This window comes from Paroedura picta, chromosome 17 (assembly GCF_049243985.1).
Source record: "Paroedura picta isolate Pp20150507F chromosome 17, Ppicta_v3.0, whole genome shotgun sequence".
Classification (NCBI taxonomy): Eukaryota; Metazoa; Chordata; class Lepidosauria; order Squamata; family Gekkonidae; genus Paroedura; species Paroedura picta.
Genome location: NC_135385.1, coordinates 14,155,191 through 14,175,254, shown reverse-complemented (window position 1 = coordinate 14,175,254; position 20,064 = coordinate 14,155,191). Strand labels below are relative to the sequence as shown.

The 20,064-nt window shown below is 50.1% G+C and overlaps 1 long non-coding RNA gene across 1 annotated transcript; it reads left to right on the top strand.

Moving 5' to 3' along the window:
• Positions 1-10,780: 10,780 nt before the first annotated feature.
• Positions 10,781-13,759, top strand: LOC143827230 (uncharacterized). Its single transcript, XR_013227222.1, has 3 exons — positions 10,781-10,908; positions 11,000-11,069; positions 12,339-13,759. It is a non-coding gene; the product is annotated as an uncharacterized LOC143827230 (long non-coding RNA).
• The last annotated feature ends 6,305 nt before the right edge of the window (positions 13,760-20,064 follow it).

Here is a 20,064-nt window from a genome sequence, read left to right as displayed (position 1 = left end):
ACCTTTGCATCATGTGAGGGAAGCTTCTTCAAGGATGTGCCATGGTCAACTTTGCCTGACCCATCCTTTTGAGCTTCCATGACTGCGTGCCAGTATGGGGTGCATCGTGAGGTAGCATGCTCAGCAACACAGTCAACGAAGGCAGAAAAAGGTGGGCACTGGTCCCCATTCGCTCTCCCCTACTTGGTGGTCTTTGAAAGCCACTTGCGCTCCAAATCGTCAGGTAGCTTCTTGATGACTGGTCATTGCGATGAAGACTGATCAAGGCCTGCAAGACCTGGTAGGGCCGGGCCGGCCTTTGCCCCTGCTGCCTCGATGTGCAGGGCTGATAACTTCCACAGGCGATAGGTTTCCTTGGGACCCAACTTGGGAAAGTTGTGTAACCGTCGCAGAAGTGAGGTTTCCACCCCCACCGACGTACCGCACCGCCGGTCCAGTTGAGTCCAGGCCAGCTCCAGAGCTGATACAGGATCTGGCAGGTTGGCCCTATAAATGCCCTTGACGTCATCAGCAGATTCCGTTCCTGACCAAGACATCAATAGGGTAAGCTCTTCATCAGCGCGCAGGTCCTTGTGATTGATGGCTGTTTTGAAGGTGTGCTTCCACATGATGTAGTCGTCTCCTTTATCGTTGAACTTCTGTAAGCCTCTCTTCTCCAAGTCCATCCTTTCCCCACGGGTGGTTAATTTCGTCTCTAGTCGTTCACTGGTGGGAGGGTTAGTAGCGGCCGCAGGGATGGTTCCCATGATGCCAGGAGGAGGAACAATGCAACCATGTGCACAGAAATGTTGTGTAGTCCCAGGTGGGTTGCTCGAGGATGTGACTGGTGGTAGGGTAGGTGCTGGTGCATGAGTGGACAATGACAGAGGAGAGCTGCAGTCTTCAGGTACCTGCAGTGGCAGCCCATTTGATTGGAGAGTCCCAACTGGATGCATAGACGTGACATCTGGGTATGTGGGTGCAAGGTGAGGCAGCGCCCCGGTGCGTGCCACACTGAGACGAGGCTGTTGGCACCGAAGGTTGGGAAATCTCTGAAGTTCTAGGTATGAACTCCTTGGCACTTGCGTGGAGCTGGACTGCTGAGGTTTGACGAGCCATGATAGGAGGCGAGGTCATTGGGATGGTTATCTGACCTTTGCTGGTTGGGGGTGATTCCAGTTTCATCTCATTGCTATTCTTGAGGAGGTTCTGAAACTGCACATACTCTTGGATACGAACTCCAGACTCTTCCTCCGCTACTCCTGAAGGGTCAAAGTCTGGATTCCTTTTTTGGAGTTCCTTGTCTAGGACCACGGCACGAGCTTCGTGCTCTGCGGCTTCCTGGCGGCACTTGAGCGTTTCCCACTTGGCCCGAAGAGTTTCTTCTTCTTGTTCCCTTGCAATCATCTCTCGTGCCTTTGGGGCTTTTACCGCCGCCAGCTCTGCTCGGAGGGCCTCTTCCTCTTGTGCCTTTTGGGCTTTCCCCATTGCCACTGCGACATCCATCTTGGCTCGCACTGCTTCATCTGCCAGGGATGAGCTCCTCGAACTTCGTGATGTGCGGCTTGCATTGCTTGAGCGTTCGGTGTACTTTTTCTTTGAGTGATGAGACAGCACAACTCTTGAAGCCGATGAATGGTGTGATGAAGCAGGAGGAGAGGATGCAGGTTTTGAATGGTAGGATGCTGACCTGGAATGATGCGAGGATGTGTGCTCAGATACCAGGGATGGCGTGCTTCGCCGTGGGGAAGCTGCCTGGTCCGTGCCTGCCGGCTGCATACGATTGAAGAGGGTCTCCCAGGCTTCTTCATAAGCTCCTGTGCGCGCTTGGTTCCTCGCCTGGATGTCTTCCGCCTTTTTGTGAGCATCCAGGTCATTCAGTCGATGTAGCATGGAGAGAAGTTTCTCCTCTAGCTGCTTTCCCTTCCTGAAACGCTCTTCTAACGCCCTTTTTGCATGATGCAGGGAGTCAGAAGTGGCCTCTGCGTCTCTGCACAGGATTTCTAGCGCTGACCATGTGGATTCATGGCGTACGTTGAGCTTGCTAACCTCCTTGATAAGGTACTTTTCCATAATGGCCGTAAGAGGCCGGGTGTCTCGCAGGGCATAGGGGGCCGCCCCTATCCCAACACTGCCCTCTACTAGAGGGGCTGATGGATTTTGGCCCGATGCAGGTACACCTGGCACTGCATCAGGACCCCTGTTTTGCCTGTCCTCCTGCATTGAATCTGGGGGAGGCTGTTTTGCATGGTCTGAGGATCACGTGGGGGGGGGGGAGCTTGCTGGCAGCTTGCAGAGAGCTATGAGTTTACGTTGTTTTCAGCATCTCAGGCTGCTTCTGAGAGGAAGCGGTTTTTGCCAGCTCCGAGGCGATTTCCCTGTGTACTCTATATAGAAAGCAGTCCTTTAAGGCTGGATTTTACGCAGACCCATAAGATCTGCATGCAGAGGCAAGCATTAAGGAGCAGTAGCTGGCTGAATCAATCCTTCACTTTGCTCAGCAGACAGAAAGGAGCGCTCTTTTTCACTCTTCTGTCCCACAGCTCCAGGGGCTGTAGAGCTGCTTCCAGAAAGTGTTCAACTCAAACCAAAGTTTTAGATCACTTTAATTAGGCACCACTTACACAATTCAAGGGTTCTTCTAAAGTAAAAGTGAATCTTTATAAGTTCGGTTAGGTGAAAAAGAGTGAGGCGTCCATCTGCTGGGTATGGCTGAAGACTAAGAAAAGAGTTTGCAAAGAAAGGGAAGGGGTATTTTCCCGCCTTGGCTATTACTAGGAAATTGGGCTTAAGTTCCAATCACATTTGAGGAACACAGGAAAGAGCAAGCCTACTACAATACCCAGAATGCTTTTTCTTAAAGCGACAGGGGAGAATATCTCCTCTTTCTCAGTAGCTCTTTGTGATGTCATCTCAGGAGGTCTTCTGTGTCTCTCTGGCCACTTTTCTTACTTTTAGTCGGCTAAAGATCGCCCTATAACCCAGTAAGAGGTTTTTACCTTCTCAATTAAACACAGGTGAGGTCTTTCTGATGTAATGTCAGTATGCATCCAGTGTGTCTGGCCCTTTTAATTATTTATTTATTTATTCATTCATTCATTCATTCATTCATTCATTCATTCATCATACTTCTATACCGCCCTCCCCGGAGGCTCAGGGCGGTTTACATTATAACAGAGAACCATACATAAAACAGTCTGTAGAACATGTACATCAATAACCAACAATTAAACAGTCTGTAGAACATGTACATCAATAACCAACAATTGCAACCAAACACAACACAGTTGAACAATGAACAATCGTAATACAAACATGTCCAGGGCTTGTTGATGGGATTCTGAGGGGGGGTGGGGGGGGAGCAGGGGCCCTTGGTCGCTGTGGATTACATCTGGTCTCAGCCAAATGCCTGGTGGAGGAGCTCCTTTTTGCAGGCCCTGCGGAAGGGTTTAAGCTCCGTCAGGGCCCTGATCTCCTCTGGGAGCTCGTTCCACCAGGTAGGGGCCAGAACAGAGAATGCTCTGGCCCTGGTCGAGACCAGGCGGACTTCTTTAGGGCCAGGGATCCTAAGCTGATTGGAGGCAGTAGAGCGTAGAGCTCTTTTGGGGGCACAGGCGGGGAGGCGGTCCCTCAGGTACACTGGGCCCTGACCGCGTATGGCCTTGAAGGTAATTACCAGAACCTTTAGTCTGATCCGGAATTCAACTGGTAACCATTGCAGCTGGTGGAGAATAGGCCGGATACGAACCAGCGTGGGAGGTCCCAGGTTGGAAGACACACAGGGCCATTTCGCACAGAGCTCAAAGTGGCTATTTGGTTGCTGTTTGTGAAATCGCTACTTTAACTAGCGAAATGTAACTAGCTGTGCCCGTAACGCACAGCTGCGGTTTTTGCGGAATTTGGCACATTCACTTCTCGCCACTTTCGTAACCCACAGGCTTCCGGTCTCCGTCTTATCGCCACAAAGGAGGTCCCTTTTTAGCACTTCTGGCCTCCCGTGGCCGTCAATCAAACTGCAGGGACACCTTTGACCTCGACCCTAAAGCCGGACTTGTTGGGGTTCCCTTTTTAAAAAAAAAACCCAGGAAACCCCGTAGCAACGCGTCATCGTCAAATCATTGGCGCCGTTGGAACGGGTTTTCTATGAACCAGAGGTTGATGCATTGATATGTTTGATTGGTTAATCCCCGCCCACAGTACACGCCCACAGGTTACCTGCTTATATGCACCTAGGCAGACACGCGGTCGGCCTCACTCTTTGTTTGCGTAGCCTACTGCCCGCAGCACAGGTTAACGTTGCAATGGAGAGGATTATTTTTCAATTGTTGGCTCAGATGCTCGTGGTAGTCCAGCGCATCCATAACATCGTGCGGCACAGGAGGGGTGCTATCGAGGACTACCGAGAACGTGTGGCCAGAATGATGACCACCAGCAGAAGACGTTCTCTACGGGCAACCATGGCGGCAAAGAAGCACTGGCAAGCTCTGGCAGAGGTCCGGTTCCCCAGACAGTTCTGGGTGGACGAAAGATCCTCTGACTGGTGGGAGAATTTTGTGTGGTCTCGCTGGGATGATGACCACTGGATTGCCAACTTCAGAATGTCGAGGGGAACATTTTTTGAACTCGTGGAGGCTCTACGTGGCCGCATGGAAAGGCAAGTCACTGGCATGCGGCGCCCCGTTCCAGTGGAAAAAAGGGTCGCAGCCGCATTGTGGTACTTGGCCACCCCTCAGTACTTCCGGACAGTAGCCCAGCAATTCGGACTCGGAGTCACAACGGTTGGCGAGATCCTTCAGGAGTTCTGCCTCGCCATGGAGGCGGAATTGTACAGCAAAGTGGTGTGCCTCGGAGACCGGCTTGGAGCGGTGAGTCTCCTTATATCCCGTTTTCCCTTTAAATTTTTTTTTCTTGTTTGACAGGTGAGCAACGAATACGCGAGGCACCCCACGCTAACATGCCATGGTTTTTTCCCCTTATTTCAGAGTATGGACGGGTTTGCCAGGCTAGGATTCCCGCATTGTTTCGCAGCCGTCGATGGAAGCCACATCCCTATCCGTGCCCCCGGGGGAAGCATAAAGGAGTACGGGAACAGGAAGGACTTTTGTTCTGTTCTACTGCAAGGAACTGTGGACTTCTCCGGACGGTTCATAGATGCCGAGGTGGGGTGGAGCGGGAGGAGGCATGATGCCCTTGTTTTCAGGGAATCTAACCTAAGGAAAGCCATGGACGAAGGGGTCTTTGTTCCAGGAAACCCCACCGCCACCATTGAGGGCGTGCGTGTGCCGGCGTTGGTGCTCGGGGACGGAGCCTACCCATTACGCCGCTGGCTCATGACTCCCTATAAGCGGCCAAGGACAGACGTGCAGAGCCACTACAACCTCAGTCACTCCCGGGCAAGGAATGTAGTGGAGCGTGCCTTTGGACGTTTGAAGTCACGGTTCCGTTGTTTAATGTCACGACTCCATGTACATATAGACAATGTGACTCCGCTGATAATCGCATGTGTGATTTTGCACAACATATGCGGGGACAAGGGACATAACATCCCCTTCCCTGTGGATGAACCTGAACCTGTAGTCCTTCAGGATACACAAGACATCCCTGAAGCCAGGAGAAAAAGGATGTATGCGGAGGGGTGCAGGGTTCGGGACGCTGTGGCCACTCACCTCTACAGAAACAGGAGGCGTGTGTGATTGTTTTTTTCTACTCTGTTGTAAAATAAAGGTTTATGTTCTTTGTTTAACCTTGTCTTGTGCGGTTTGTCTATTTTACCTGCCAAAAAAACGGGGAGTCTCTGGCCCAAAAGCACTTTGACAAAAGCACCCTTCATGCTAACTCCGCGCTGAAGTTGACAAACACAGTACGGAAGCGCTGAACAGGGAAAGGTTGGGGAGGCGGGTAGCCAGGAAGTATTGGCGACCCCTGTCAAACTGGAGGATAAAACCACTGATGTTCCAAGGAATAATTTTATTGGTGGGCGGCTTTGATACATTTGAAATTGGGGTGGTCGATCGGAGCAACGCATGTTCGTTGCCTAACCGTCATTCCGAAGATGCCGAAGCCACGGAAGGGCTCCTTCTGGCAGCGCGCCGAGGCTGAGGCACTTCTGGAGCTGGTTCTCCAGTCCAAAAGTGTTGGCCGCCTTATGGCCAGCACCCACTGCCACACCAACGGTGCTTACCTGGTGTTGGCATCCAAGCTGAGGGAGAGGGGCTACGTCCGGACCTGGTAGCAGGTCCGGACGAAATTTAAGAGGGTGAAGCTGGACTTCCTAAATAGTCTAGAACAGTGGGGGGGGGGTTCCGCAGCCCAGTGGGAGAACGGTCTTCCACGATCTGATGGTACAGATATGGGAGAAGGCTGGGAAGCCACCACTGGAGATGAGGAGGCATATGGGTGAGTGCTGCCCTCGTTATGTTTTACCCTTAAGCATGCATGAATGTCTAGATGCCTCTTTCCCCTACTGTCTACATGATATTCCAGAAAGTGTTAAGATGCTGTCAACTCCCTCTGACTTAGCCCGCCAGTACTGTCGAACCACTTTGGTAATGCGCTTTGGCTCTGATTGTGGTGTGGCCATCAGCTGTGTTTGATCTTTGGTTTGTGTGCTTTTAGTTATGAATTCTCTTTTTCTTCGCCCAGCTACACAATCACCATCTAAACTTGCCAAAGTACCTGAGCGTGAGGAAGGGGAGGAAGAGGGACCTTCCACCTCAGGACAGGCTGCAGGTGAGAGTTTTATTTCTTTGAGGGAGACCCATGTGTGTGTACCCCCATGGAGCCATAAGGGAGCCTGCCGTGATGCTTCCATTTGAAGTTTGATTGAATTCTTTATTTGATTTCTATAGCAGAAACAATGGAGGCCAGGATGCGTGCCGTGGAGGCCAGGGTGACATCCTTGGAGGGGCTAGTCGAGCAGCAGAGAAGGGACTGTGAGTACTGCACCTGTGCTTGGGTGTGGGTTGTGTGACTTTAGCCTACATATATGGCTTACCATTTGTTTTGAACCCATTTGCAGGGCAGGCAGAAGTGGCTGACCTGAAAGGGGAGATGGAGAGGCAGAGGCAGCAGAGGGAGGCGGAAGAACGTAGGTTCTGTTCCCCACTGCCCAACTCTCCTCACACTGTGGCTAAGGCCACTGAAAAGTGTATCCATGTAAACTCCAGATTGGAAAATATGTGTGGCACTAATGTGTACTTGTTCTCCCTCCCCACACAGTTAAGAAGAAGGAGGACGAAGACTTGTTCCGCCGTAAAGTCAGGGGAACAATGGGACGGTTGTGCAGAAGAGTGAGGGAGATGGCGGAGACCGGAGGGGAAGGGGCTGGTGAGGGGAGCAGTGGGACCTGAGTATTTTTTCTGTGTGTGTTTTGGGGTGGTGGGTGGTGGTGGGGGGTCCAAGTTACATTCCCTAATGTTTTTCCCCTGTTAAAATGTTTTTGAAAATAAAATGTCATTGCAAATTTTCTGAGAAAGACTCCAGTGTGACTCCTTAAACTCGCACACCTTTCACCCCACACTCCTAAAACGCCTTTAACTGACACCCCTCCAACCTCCAACCCACACAACAGTACCAGAATATACACAATCACTAGAGAGGCCGCTTTCGGCCTTCCTGATTCTACAGTAGGGTACACAGAGACAGAGTCAAAAATATAAACTTTATTTAACAAACAACAGCAAACACAGATAACATTAAATAGAAAAACTGGCCCAAACTAGGAGGGGGAGAACTTGTCCGCTGGTTTTATTATTCTCTTCCCGAGAACAGTCTTCCTTCTTGTTTGGGTGGCGGCATTCTGAGACGGGGTCGGTGGGGTGGGTGCTGGAAGTGGTGGTGTTGGTGTGGGTGGGGGGGGACGTTGGCGGTGATTTGTGGAGGGTAGGCCATTTCCATGACCGCTACCGCCCTCTCCATCAGTCTCCTTATCAGTCGCACCTCCTCCACGCTTTCGCGTAGGGATTGGTTCGACTCCCTAAGGATTGCCCTCAATTTTTTCCCCTCCTGGGCAATGAGGGTGAGCATGGTTTGGTCAGCGGCCGCAGCACACCGTGACTCCTCCTGGCAGTGCTCAAGGAGCCTCTCTCCCACGTTTGTCAAGATGGAGACGCGCCTCAGCCTGCCGCGTTCCCTCATAAGCCTCTCCTCTGCTGGGAGCGCACCTCTAGGTGGTGGGCTGGCTGGACCCAGGGGTGGTTCCTCCTCATCTGAAAGAACCTCTGTTGGCAAAAAATGAGAAACAAAACTGTTAGTACCATCGATACAGTCAAAACCCACCATGGTGCCCATGGTGTGCTTTTTTGTTCCCGTGTTTTCAAACCAAGACTCTAAACAATGCCCGGGGAGCACATGGTTAGTGTTTGTTTGCCCATGGTGGGCTTTTTCTTTTGCCAACTTTCACAGCAAGACTCACAACAATGAAAAGGGAGCACATGGTTAGTGGCTTGCGACATTGTCCTGCAGCTATGGCTCGAAAGGAACAGTTCATGCACGCTCACCATCTTGAATCTGTATCCGCCTGCGCTGGGCAGGAGGTCCAGCCACCCCACGCTCCTCCTCCTCCTGTGTTCCGGGTATGAAATCTGCAAAAAAAGAAAAAAAAAACAGATCTAGGACCGAAGGGTGGCAAAGCAAGCTTCAAAGCCTACACCAGCAACGCAGAGGGACTCTCTTCTTTCTCCTAGCAGGGCTGCTGCCCTGCACAAACAGAAAAGCACAAAGCAGTTAAAACAGCCCCCCCCCTATTGTTACTAATACTTACCAATGTTTGTTGATGCCCCCGAATCACTATCCACGTCCGGCGCTGCTGGAGACTCGAGGGGCCCCGTCCCTGGCAACTGTGTCTCTGTGGACAAGAGCAGAAAATAGTGAAAAAGGAGCAAGCATACAACATGAACCACACAGCAAGCATGAGAAAAAAATGTCTTCAGGTCCCTCCGCTAGAAGCTCCAGTAGTTGTCTTACATTCAGGAGCAGAGTTGCCTATGGATGTGAACAACAACGTTTAAGGATTCACTGGATAACAACAACAACAACAACAATAATAATGAGACAGGGAATCCCATGAAAGCAGCCTTGCTGACAATCTGAGCCCCTGCCTTGCTCCTAAATTTCCCCAGGGCCATCATGGTTTGGGCTGACAACTTCCTTCAGGAGCCAGACATGGACACTTTGACGCTTAAGAGATCAATCCTAAAGTTTGAAAGGGCTGCAGAATTTGCTGCAGAGGCATCCCAAGAGACCATGCAGTTCGATGCCGTAGCACAGGCCATCAATACCGTGGTTAGAAGAAACCTATGGCTAAAGCACTGACAGGAAGATTGTCTGTTTCAGATTTATCTGCCTTAAATGACGCTCCCCCCCCCCAAGGGAGCAAAACTATTTTAGGAGCGCCTGCACCTTTGGCTACATGTCCAGATTGTATCCTGACAAACAGGATAGGAGCCAACGAAAGAAAGACCAAAACGCAAGCAGTTTTCCCGCATCTGATGTAGTCTATGACCAACCAATGGGTCCTCTCCATTACCCGGAAGGGACACAGGACAGAATTTCCTCCCCCACACCAGGGCCAGTTTAAGGATTTGCAGGGTCCTAGCAGAGCACAAGAAAGAGCCTCTTATGGTGCAAAGTGTTAAGGCAGCAGACATGCAGTCTGAAGCTCTGCCCATGAGGCTGGGAGTTCGATCCCAGCAGCCGGCTCCAGGTTGACTCAGCCTTCCATCCTTCCGAGGTCGGTCAAATGAGGACCCAGCAAGCTGGGGGGTAAACAGTCATGACTGGGGAAGGCACTGGCAAACCACCCCGCATTGAGTCTGCCATGAAAACGCTGGAGGGCGTCACCCCAAGGGTCAGGCATGACTCGGTGCTTGCACAGGGGAGACCTTGACCTTTACCTTAGCAGAGCACAACTGCAACAGGAGCACCCAGACTGGGGGTGGAGGTCCCCCCCCCAGTGGAAAGAGGTTTCACTTCCAGTCTCCTTGAAGAGCTCCATCAGCCAAGCTCACTTCTTTCAAAAGGCCCCTGTGAAGAGGGCATTAGGAGGAGCCGGGGGGGGGGGGGCTCTGCCTCGACTGCTGCGGCCTCATTTGTGGCCCCGTGCAGGAGGGGGGAGGCAGGGGAGCCAATAGGAGCACAAGGCTTGGGGGGGAAAGCAGCAGTGGTGGTGAGGCAGCCTTGGACCAGAAAGGGACCAGGACTGAATGAAGCAAGCGTGTTTGTGCAATAATGCATTGATTTGTAGTGAATTATTGTGAGCCGCTGCGAGCCGGTCTCCGAGAGTGGCGGTCATACAAATTGAATAAATACGTAATAATAATTAATAATAATAATGATCTTGCTTGCCGGGTCTCTTGGCTCCACCTTCTTAGGACTGCACCTGCACAATGCAGCCACCTCCTTTACTGTAAGCAAGGGGCCCACAGCACATGCTAAATATGCTACGTAGATAGACCAACTCTGGCCCCACACCCCCCCTTCTGTGTCTCCCCACTTCCCAAGGCAGAATAGAGACACTTTCTTCTCTGTGCACATCTAGTGTGTGTGTGGGGGGGGCCTTTAGAACAGCATTTACATTTGACTTATTCCATGCTACTTGTAATCCCAGTAAGATCCAGGGACTAGCAAACAATCCTAAATCAAAAAGAACTAAAGTTATGGGTAAATGCAAAGTGCAAATTCTGGTTTGAATCAGTTCACTGCATTCTACAGTGTGTTCAGCAGGATGATCACATAGTCCTTAGGCCTTTGAGATACTTACCTGTATATTCCACCTTCCAGACGGTTCTCTTTTTGATTTTCAGGGCCAGCTCTTCCAGTAGAAGGCTGTGAGAATCTCCGAGGGTGTTTACCAAGGTCCTGGAAGTCCCAATAGCCTACCTACAACAACCAGGAATCGTCCTGGACGATGTGTTCCACAGAGCCAAGGAGGTGAGCTGGGACATCAAGTCCCCTGTGCAGTCTTTTAGGCACACAGCTGCCTGGTCAGTATGCTTTTTAAAACATTCATCTCACCCTCCAGGGACATCGTCCACTCAGAGGCTAGGATTCAGACAAGGAAAGCCAACATGTTTCTACCTGAAGAGAAGCAGGTAAGATTGTTGGAAGGGGTGAAAGGAACCCGGGAGAGGTTGGTGGACCTCAGGCACCAGTTGATGATGTAGTCTATAGGTCTGATTCCTTGGACCCACTTCCATGCCAGGCCTCTACAATGGACTCTTCTTCCTTATCTGAATGACACAAAATACACACAATGAATGACATACAACACACACACACACAAAGGGAGCACAAATAAGTCAAGATACTACCATCCCAAAGAAGTCACTAAGCTGGTGGTCCTCATGACCATATCTGACAAGGGGAGCCATTTTCTTCCAGCTTCCTTTGGGAGAGTCTTTGATTATTCCCAATAATTGGGCTTCATTTAGGAAAAGAAAGCTCTTTATTGGAGAAATAACGAACATAATATCACAGGGATTTTGCTAAGACTGGAAAATCAAACCTAACAATCCCTTATAGTGATTCCCAGGCACAACAAAGGGGGGGAGGGACGAAGCAGGTCTAAGGCATTCCCACCTAAGGGCTAAGGCAGGATGGCAGGCCAGAGGATCAAAGGGGGTAGGGGCCAGGACTGAAAAGGCCCTGGCTGGCCAAGCACAGGTGTACTTCTCTGGGCCTGGGAATGACCAACAAGTTGGAACCCACAGAGCACAAAGTCCTGCGGGGAGGATAGGGTGATAAGAGGTCCCTCAGATACGTGGGGCCCAGACTGTGAAGTGTCTTAATGGTCAAAACCAAAACCTTGAAGCTGATCCAGACCGCCACTGGCAACCAATGCAGCTGCTTCAGCACAGGCTGGATATGGGCCCTCTATGGTGTTCTTGTGAGGATCCTAGCAGCTGCATTTTGCACCAGCTGCAATTTCTGGGTCAGAGACAAGGGCAGGCCCGTGTAAAGCAAGTTACAGAAATCAGTTCTGGAGGTGACTGTCACATGGATCACCATGGCTAGATGTTCAGGGCACAGGTAGGGCACTAGAGAGCCAGTTTGGTGTAGTGTTAGGAGTGCCAACTTCTAATCTGGCAAGCCGGGTTCGATTCTGCACTCCCCCACATGCAGCCAGCTGGGTGACCTTGGGCTCCCCACGGCACTGATAATGCTGTTCTGACTGAGCAGTGATATCAGGGCTCTCTCAGCCTCACCCACCTCACAGGGTGTCTGTTGTGGGGAGAGGAAAGGGAAGGCGACTGTAAGCCGCTTTGAGAATCCTTCGGGTAGAGAAAAGGGGCATATAAAAACTAACCTCTTCTTCTTCTTCTTCTTCTTCTTCTTCTTCTTCTTCTTCTTCGTTATGCTAGGACTGGTCAGTGGGGAAAAGAAACCAGGCTGACAAAGAACACGGGGGTTAGATACAATCAAAATGGACACTGGCCAGAACATTCACAGCTAAAAGAAGCAGTGCAAGATCTAAAATCATGGCAGTAGTTGCGCCATGGGGTCGCCAAGAGTCGGACTCGACTGAAAGGCTCACAACAACAACAACAACAACAACAACAACAACAACAACAACAGATTCTGATTTCAGCCCAAGGTTCTGCTAGCCCAGCATCTTGTGCCCTGGCCAAATGTTTCCAGGACTTCCAGGACTGCTCAGAAATATTCGGGCTCAGAGCAAGTGTCCTGTTGAGCTTGCATGATTAGTAGTTATGTTCCCCGTGAATTGGACTTACAGCTTTTTGAAGCCCTCTAACCTTTGCTGTGTTTTGAGGCAGTGAATCCTGTCAATTAATTATATGCTGTATGAAGTACTTTCTTTGACGATCCTGAATCTATAACAGAAGTGCTCATGCCTGTCCTTTACCAACCTTTTTCTGAACTGGCTGCCAGAGGGTACAGAGATGGCTGCAGGAATAACCATCTTTAAAGGGGATTTGATACATTTACGGAGGATAAGTCTGCCACGGTGACTGAGGGGAACATAAGGACAAAAGAAAGTCCGCATACAAGAATAATTTGTTTTCATAACAATTAAAGTTGTTTACTTGTTATTTGCACAATGAGAGGATACGAGCCTATTGCCGTGAATCCACAAATGCCATTTAGATGTGTGCGTAAAGGCCTCGCATATAGTTTCCATCTGTAAAATATTAGAAGGCTCTATGGAGGCTTTTTAGTATGGAAGCAAAGCTTGGGGGGGGGGCAATTTGGAACACCCTAAAGCTGACTGATTCTGCCTAAAGCTACCCAGGAAGGAGCCAGATAGAGATGCTCCAGGAAATGATATTGTAGGGGAGATTATGTGAACATCAAAAATGCATTAATTGTGCCTGTTCTTTTATGTTAACAAAAGCCTTTTTTCGATGGCTGAAGCTCAGTGCATTGGTAAAAGTAGCTCATGTGTTTCGTAAATATAAGGCCCAACACAGACAGTAGTTAGACAGAGCCTGTGCAAATTGACAAATTATGGGTGGGATTCCTCAGAATACCCTGCTCCCTACCCAACTGTTCCCCTTGAAAAAGGGAAATTGTGCACAGTGGAAGAGCTCGGTCTGTGCTTGTTCATGGCAGATGAAGTTATTGCACATACAACGGAGTTCTGAGTAAAATGGCCCATTATTCTAGCATTATGTCTACACTTCTTATTGAAAACCACTTCAGAACTATCATTAGCATCCAAGTAACACTGGTAATTGTGAGCAAAAAATGCCTCCATCAAGTTCCTAATAAACAGATCTGTTATAAACAAGAAATCTCTTTATTGAAGAAATCGGCGAACAGAAGCAAGGATTTTCCTTGCTGAAACTGATAAGATATACTACAAACACGCTTTTATACTGCTCTCGTCACCTCTCCCCCCCCCATTTCAAATCTTGGCATGCTCTTAAACATGTCTGGCTCTAAGTTTCCTAGACTCAGATTTCCAGGCAAAGCATGTGATAACTCCCAGATGCTACAGGCATTCCCAAGAGCACCGATCAGTCCAGCAAAATCAGTCTGGCAAAGTCAGAACAATAAAACACCTGCCAGCAGAGGAGTGGTGAAAAACCCATTACACAATTAGGACACAGGTAAACAACAGGTTGAGCCTCTTGTGGCGCAGAGTGGTAAGGCAGCTGTCTGAAAGCTTTGCCCATGAGGCTGGGAGTTCGATCCCAGCAGCCGGCTCAAGGTTGACTCAGCCTTCCATCCTTCCGAGGTCGGTAAAATGAGGACCCAGCTTGCTGGGGGGTAAACGGGAATGACTGGGGAAGGCACTGGCAAACCACCCCGTATTGAGTCTGCCATGAAAACGTTAGAGGGCGTCACCCCAAGGGTCAGACATGACTCAGTGCTTGCACAGGGGATACCTTTACCTTTACCTTAAACAACAGGTTAAACAAACATCACTGAGCCAAAGCATAAAAACGTGGAACAGGTCAAAATTCATGAAACTGGTCAAGATCAAGGAAGCAGGTAGACAAGGTCTTGATACTCCTCTTCCAAATGTGTAGATTTGATACTGTTGGGTGATGGCTTGTCCTTTCTTGTGTCTCACTGGAAGGTGAAAAAATCAAGAAGTCAAGGAACAATCCTTCCTGTTCAAACCCCAAACTCTGGAACTATTTATCAAGGAAGGCCCTTGCTAGCCCTTTCAACAGGAGCGAGAGGGAAAGATTTTTGGCCGGCTTGCTAAAATAGTAGCAGGGCAGTGGCTTGTGAAGGATTTCTCGCGAAATCTTGCAGATGCCGAAAGAAAATTGCAACATACAAGTATTTTGTTCCATTTATATCGGCGTCTGCCATTTTCAACTTCAAGGGAAGCGGAAAATAAAGAGACATTTTAAAGAGGTTTGAAGGAAGGCCTTTCCTTACACAGGATGCGTCGGGCTGGAAAGGTAATCCATTGGATCTGACGGCAGAGGGAGAGACTGTGCGGGGGGGAAAAGAAAGGCAGAGAAAAAGGAAACAGCTGAGCTCAACCTTTTGCCAGCACGAGTTTGGAGGGTGAACGCTGGAGGACCATACTGTGAACACCCATTTCCCCCCCTTAAAAAGTAGACCCATTGAACTTACGGGAGATGGATAAGATGGGTGCGGGACCCTTGTCTGAAATGCCTTGGCTGTGAGGGGAAGTGGGGCACGTTATGCAATTAAATATTGTGCTAATCTTGCAGAGGAGCTTGGGGAAAGCGCGGAGGGCTGCAGCATCTCTCTCCAATTCATCTCTTGCTCCCACCTTAAAGGCCCTTCCCAGCCTCTAACAGGCACAAAGCCGGCTTGCCCAATGTCTGCAGGTCGTGTTGTTTATCGCCTCAGATGAGATCATTTCTCTTCAGCCCACCGTTGTCTGGACCTGCGGGGTCCCGCTGCAGAAAGCTGAGGGGGACACAAAAGGGCTCCTTGTTATCTCTTCAGCAATACGCTGGAACTGTTCGGCTGTGCAGTGTAGCAAGGCCTCTTTCCAAATCATAGAATCAAAGAGTTGGAAGGTGCAATAGAGGCCATCTAGTCCAACCCCCTGCTCAACGCAGGATCATAGAATCATAGAATCATAGAGTTGGAAGGGGCCATAGAGGCCATCTAGTCCAACCCCCTGCTCAACGCAGGTTCATAGAATCATAGAATCATAGAGTTGGAAGGGGCCATAGAGGCCATCTAGTCCAACCCCCTGCTCAACGCAGGATCATAGAATCATAGAATCATAGAGTTGGAAGGGGCCATAGAAGCCATCTAGTCCAACCCCCTGCTCAACGCAGGATCATAGAATCATAGAATCATAGAGTTGGAAGGGCCCGTAGAGGCCATCTAGTCCAACCCCCTGCTCAACGCAGGTTCATAGAATCATAGAATCATAGAGTTGGAAGGGGCCATAGAGGCCATCTAGTCCAACCCCCTGCTCAACGCAGGATCATAGAATCATAGAATCATAGAGTTGGAAGGGGCCATAGAAGCCATCTAGTCCAACCCCCTGCTCAACGCAGGATCATAGAATCATAGAATCATAGAGTTGGAAGGGCCCGTAGAGGCCATCTAGTCCAACCCCCTGCTCAACGCAGGATCATAGAATCATAGAATCATAGAGTTGGAAGGGGCCATAGAGGCCATCTAGTCCAACCCCCGGCTCAACGCAGGATCAGCCCTAAGCATCCTAAAGCATCCAAGAAAAGTGTGTCTCCAACCTTTGCTTGAAGACTGCCAGTGAGGGGGAGCTCACCACCTCCTTAGGCAGCCTATTCCACTGCTGAACTACTCTTGACTGTGAAATTTTTTTTCCTGATATCTAGCCTATATCGTTGTACTTGTAGTTTAAACCCATTACTGGGTGTCCTCTCCTCTGCATCCAGCAGAAACAGCATCCTGCCCTCCTCCAAGTGACAACCTTTCAAATACTTAAAGAGGGCTATCATGTCCCCTCTCAACCTCCTTTTCTCCAGGCTGAACATTCCCAAGTCCCTCAACCTATCTTCATAGGGCTTGGTCCCTTCGCCCCAGATCATCCTCGTCACTCTCCTCTGTACCCTTTCAATTTTATCTATCCCGTGTCCTATAATGGTCCGCATCTCTGGGATTATAAAGTGGAGAAGGTTTCGGTTCGTCTGTCTGTCGATTTAGACGTTCCGCAGAGATCATAGAATGATAGAATCATGGAGTTGGAAGGGGCCATACAGGCCATCTACACATAGAATCATAGAGTTGGAAGGGGCCACACAGGCCATCTAGTCATAGAATCATAGAGTTGGAAGGGGCCACACAGGCCATCTAGTCATGCAATCATAGAGTTGGAAGGGGCCACAGAGGCCATCTTGTCCAACCCCCTGCTCAACGCAGGATCAGCCCTAAGCATCCTAAAGCATCCAAGGACATGCATCAAACCTCTTCCTGAATTCCCCATCTGTTTGTTTACTTTATTTCTCCCCAGCGATATCCCAAAGCACCTTACAGGGTCCTCCTTGCCTCCATTTTGTCCTCGCCACAAAGGTGTGAAGTAGGTGAGGCTGAGATGGTGGGACTGGCCCAAGGCCACCCAGCAAACCTCCGGGGCCGAGCGGGGCTTCAAACCTGGGTTTCCCAGAACCGGCTCTAACCCCACCATCGCACTGGCTCTTGGAATATATGTGTGCTGGATAGGGATGGGCCCAAACTGAACTGCGAAGCAAAAGTCGCCATGGATTTGTGTGGTGGTTTGTGAACTTTTGTTTGCGGCTTGTGGAGAGAGGCTTGTGAGGGTCTACCACCATCATGAACTTCTTCGGCCGTTCGTGTTGATTTGTGGAGGGAGCAGAAAGGAGGGGTTTAAAGAGCTCCTGGTCCTCTTAAACCCCTCCTTTCTGCTCTATGCCAAACCCACAAAAACAGCTGAGCGACGGGGAGGCGTTTCAGCTGTTTTGTGCAGTCCCTTCAGATGGGGCTGGAGAAGGGAGCTCAATTCAGTCTCCCCAGCTGGCAGAAAGGAAGGAAGGGGTGAATGGCCTCCCAGAGGGCAAACTGCAAAAAGCCACAGACAGCAGAAGTGGAGTGCCCCCCAAGGGCACTTCATCTTCCCTGGCCGGCAGAAAGGAGGGGATGCACTGCCTCCCAGGGGCATCTCCCCTTCTAGGGAGCCCTTCACCCCGTCCTTTCTGCCGGCCAGGGAAAGTCAGTGGGGCCGTGAAATGTCGTTTCAAGGCTGTCATTAGTGCTTGGCTTAGGATCCAAATGCTGAATTCTGCCCATGGGAAAAGGGATTTTTTCCTCAGACCACAGAAGTGGCAAAAGTAATGTCAGGTGCCTAAACTTAGCCCCCCTTCCTATTTCTTTTTTTTGGGTGGGGAGGAACCTGGAGTAAATGAATTAACAGGTGAAACCTTTCCAAGGCTAGGAAACAGTCAGGAGTGAAAGGAAGGAGGAAACCAAACAGCTAGCTTGTGAACGGGGCGTGTGATGTTCAAAGAGCCATAGTTATGCATGAACTAAATAATGGTTTCAGGTTATGAGGACCCCCAGAATACAACCCCCCCCCACACACACATACATACACGTTACCCATCTTACTTGTGGAGCCAGGCCTGATTTAAGGACTTAACGGCCCATTAAAGGGCTGTTAAAGGGCCTGCTTTAAAGGCCCGTAGCACCAGCACCAGCAGAGCACAACTGGCTCTGTTGTTTATGCGGCATAGCAGAGCACCCTTCATAGAATCCTAGAGTTGGAAGGGACCTCCTGGGTCATCTAGTCCAACCCCCTGTACCATGCAGGACACTCACATCCCTCTCGCTCATCCCCTGTCACCTGCCACCTCCCTGAACCTTCACCGAATCGACCTCTCAGTCAGATGGAGGGATAGTTTGGAACTCTGGAAGCATCTGAGACCCTCACTTGGCAGAAAATATTTACTGGCATTCTCCTGAACTCTAAACAAAACAAAAAAAAGCAATGTTGTTTTAAAATTGGAGTATGCTCAGGGACTGCCATCCTCTCTGAGGGCTGCAATTCCAGTTCCAGAGCATCAGTGTCTCTCCCAGGGAACCTTTCCCATGTGTCAGCTGCAGTTCAGAGGCCGCCCTCCTGCCTCCGCTGACACCAGCCGCTCTGAGCTGCCCACAGCCCACCCACCCCTGCCTTCAGCTTTGTCCTTGGGGTGGGGTTGGGTGGGGGCTCTGGCATTCTCCTCAAGGGTTTTCTTGTGGGGGAGGCTGTTTCTTTGGGGGTGGGTTACCTTGTTTGCATGGCAGGCCATGGTGGAGGCCGTCAAATGCAGCATATGCTGCCACCAGAGCACCCCCTCCCCTTTCCTCCTGCTGTGCTTTGCGCCAGTGTGCGTGAATGTAGGGAAATGGATAATAAAAAGTTAGCCGGGACCTGATTAGGGGTGGAGGGAAACTCGCGTTCTGCAGCTCCTGGGAGTCCGTAGATTTATCTGCCCCCGTTACAAAAGTGATTCTCTGGGATTCTTCTCGGAGCTGAAGCCAGGCTTCCCGGCAGGGCTGAGGCGAACGGGGAGAATAATCTGGCTGCATTTTGACACAACAGGCGTTAGGTTTGTGGGTTTTCTGTGTGTGTGTGTCTTACATTCCCCAACGGGTCTTCACCTTAGCGTGTAGGGCTCGTTTCCCCATTTTCTGTTTAGGAACTAGAAACCTTTACCAGAAGTGGAAAGTAAGATTTTACTTTCCCAGGGACATACACGACGAAAGCAACAAATTAATTAGAAGTCTCTTTTGCCCTGGGTGCTCCCCTTTGGGTTATCTGACACTGTTTTCAGCAGGATCACAAGCGGATCCGCCAGATCCTACACACCCTTTTGTATAGAACACTTATCAATGCAGCTCCGCCTCCAGTGAATAATAGAACAGTCTATTCCAGGTGCCAGGGAAATTCCCAGCTTTTCTGTTACAACCCAGACATCAAACCCCAAAGGTGATGGCTTGAGATACGCCAAAGTCCTCCATGGGGAACCCTTGTTAACAGAACTGTAATGGAAGACCTGGGCAGAGTCTGCACACGTAGGATAATGCACTTTCAAGTTGCTTTGGCAGCTGGATTTTCCTATGCGGAACAGGAAAATCTACTCCTAAAGTGCATTGAAAGTGCATTGTGTGTTGTGTGCAGACTCTACCCTGGATGCCCCTGCTTCTATCCCATTCAATGCCTGCGTGGCTGAGAACTGGAATGGAGGCGGCTGGACATGGGGACCATTGATACACAGAGAGGAAATTGCACATGGTCCATACCAAAGACAACAGCACAAAGAAACTTTATAAGAACCAAACAAACATTTATTGATAACTATGTACAAGTGGTTATTTACTATTAACAAACAACAAACTATTTACATAAACTATTTAAAATACATGCCCGGAGTTTCCGAATGCCCCTCTGCAGCCGGCGGCGTAGCCCCACCCAGCACCCCTGGGCCGCTTGCGGGGCGGCCCAGGCAATGCGGGGCGGGGCTGGTGGAGGGCCGGCTGCAGAGGGCTCCGGGCAGAATGTTATTTCGGCGATTTCTTCTTTCTTCTCATCTTCCTCCTCCTCCTCTTTTCTCCTCCTCCTCCTCTTCTTCTTCCTCCTCCTCCTGTTCAACCTCCTCGGACTGTGCCTGCGGGCAAAAGAGAGGGGCACCAATCAGC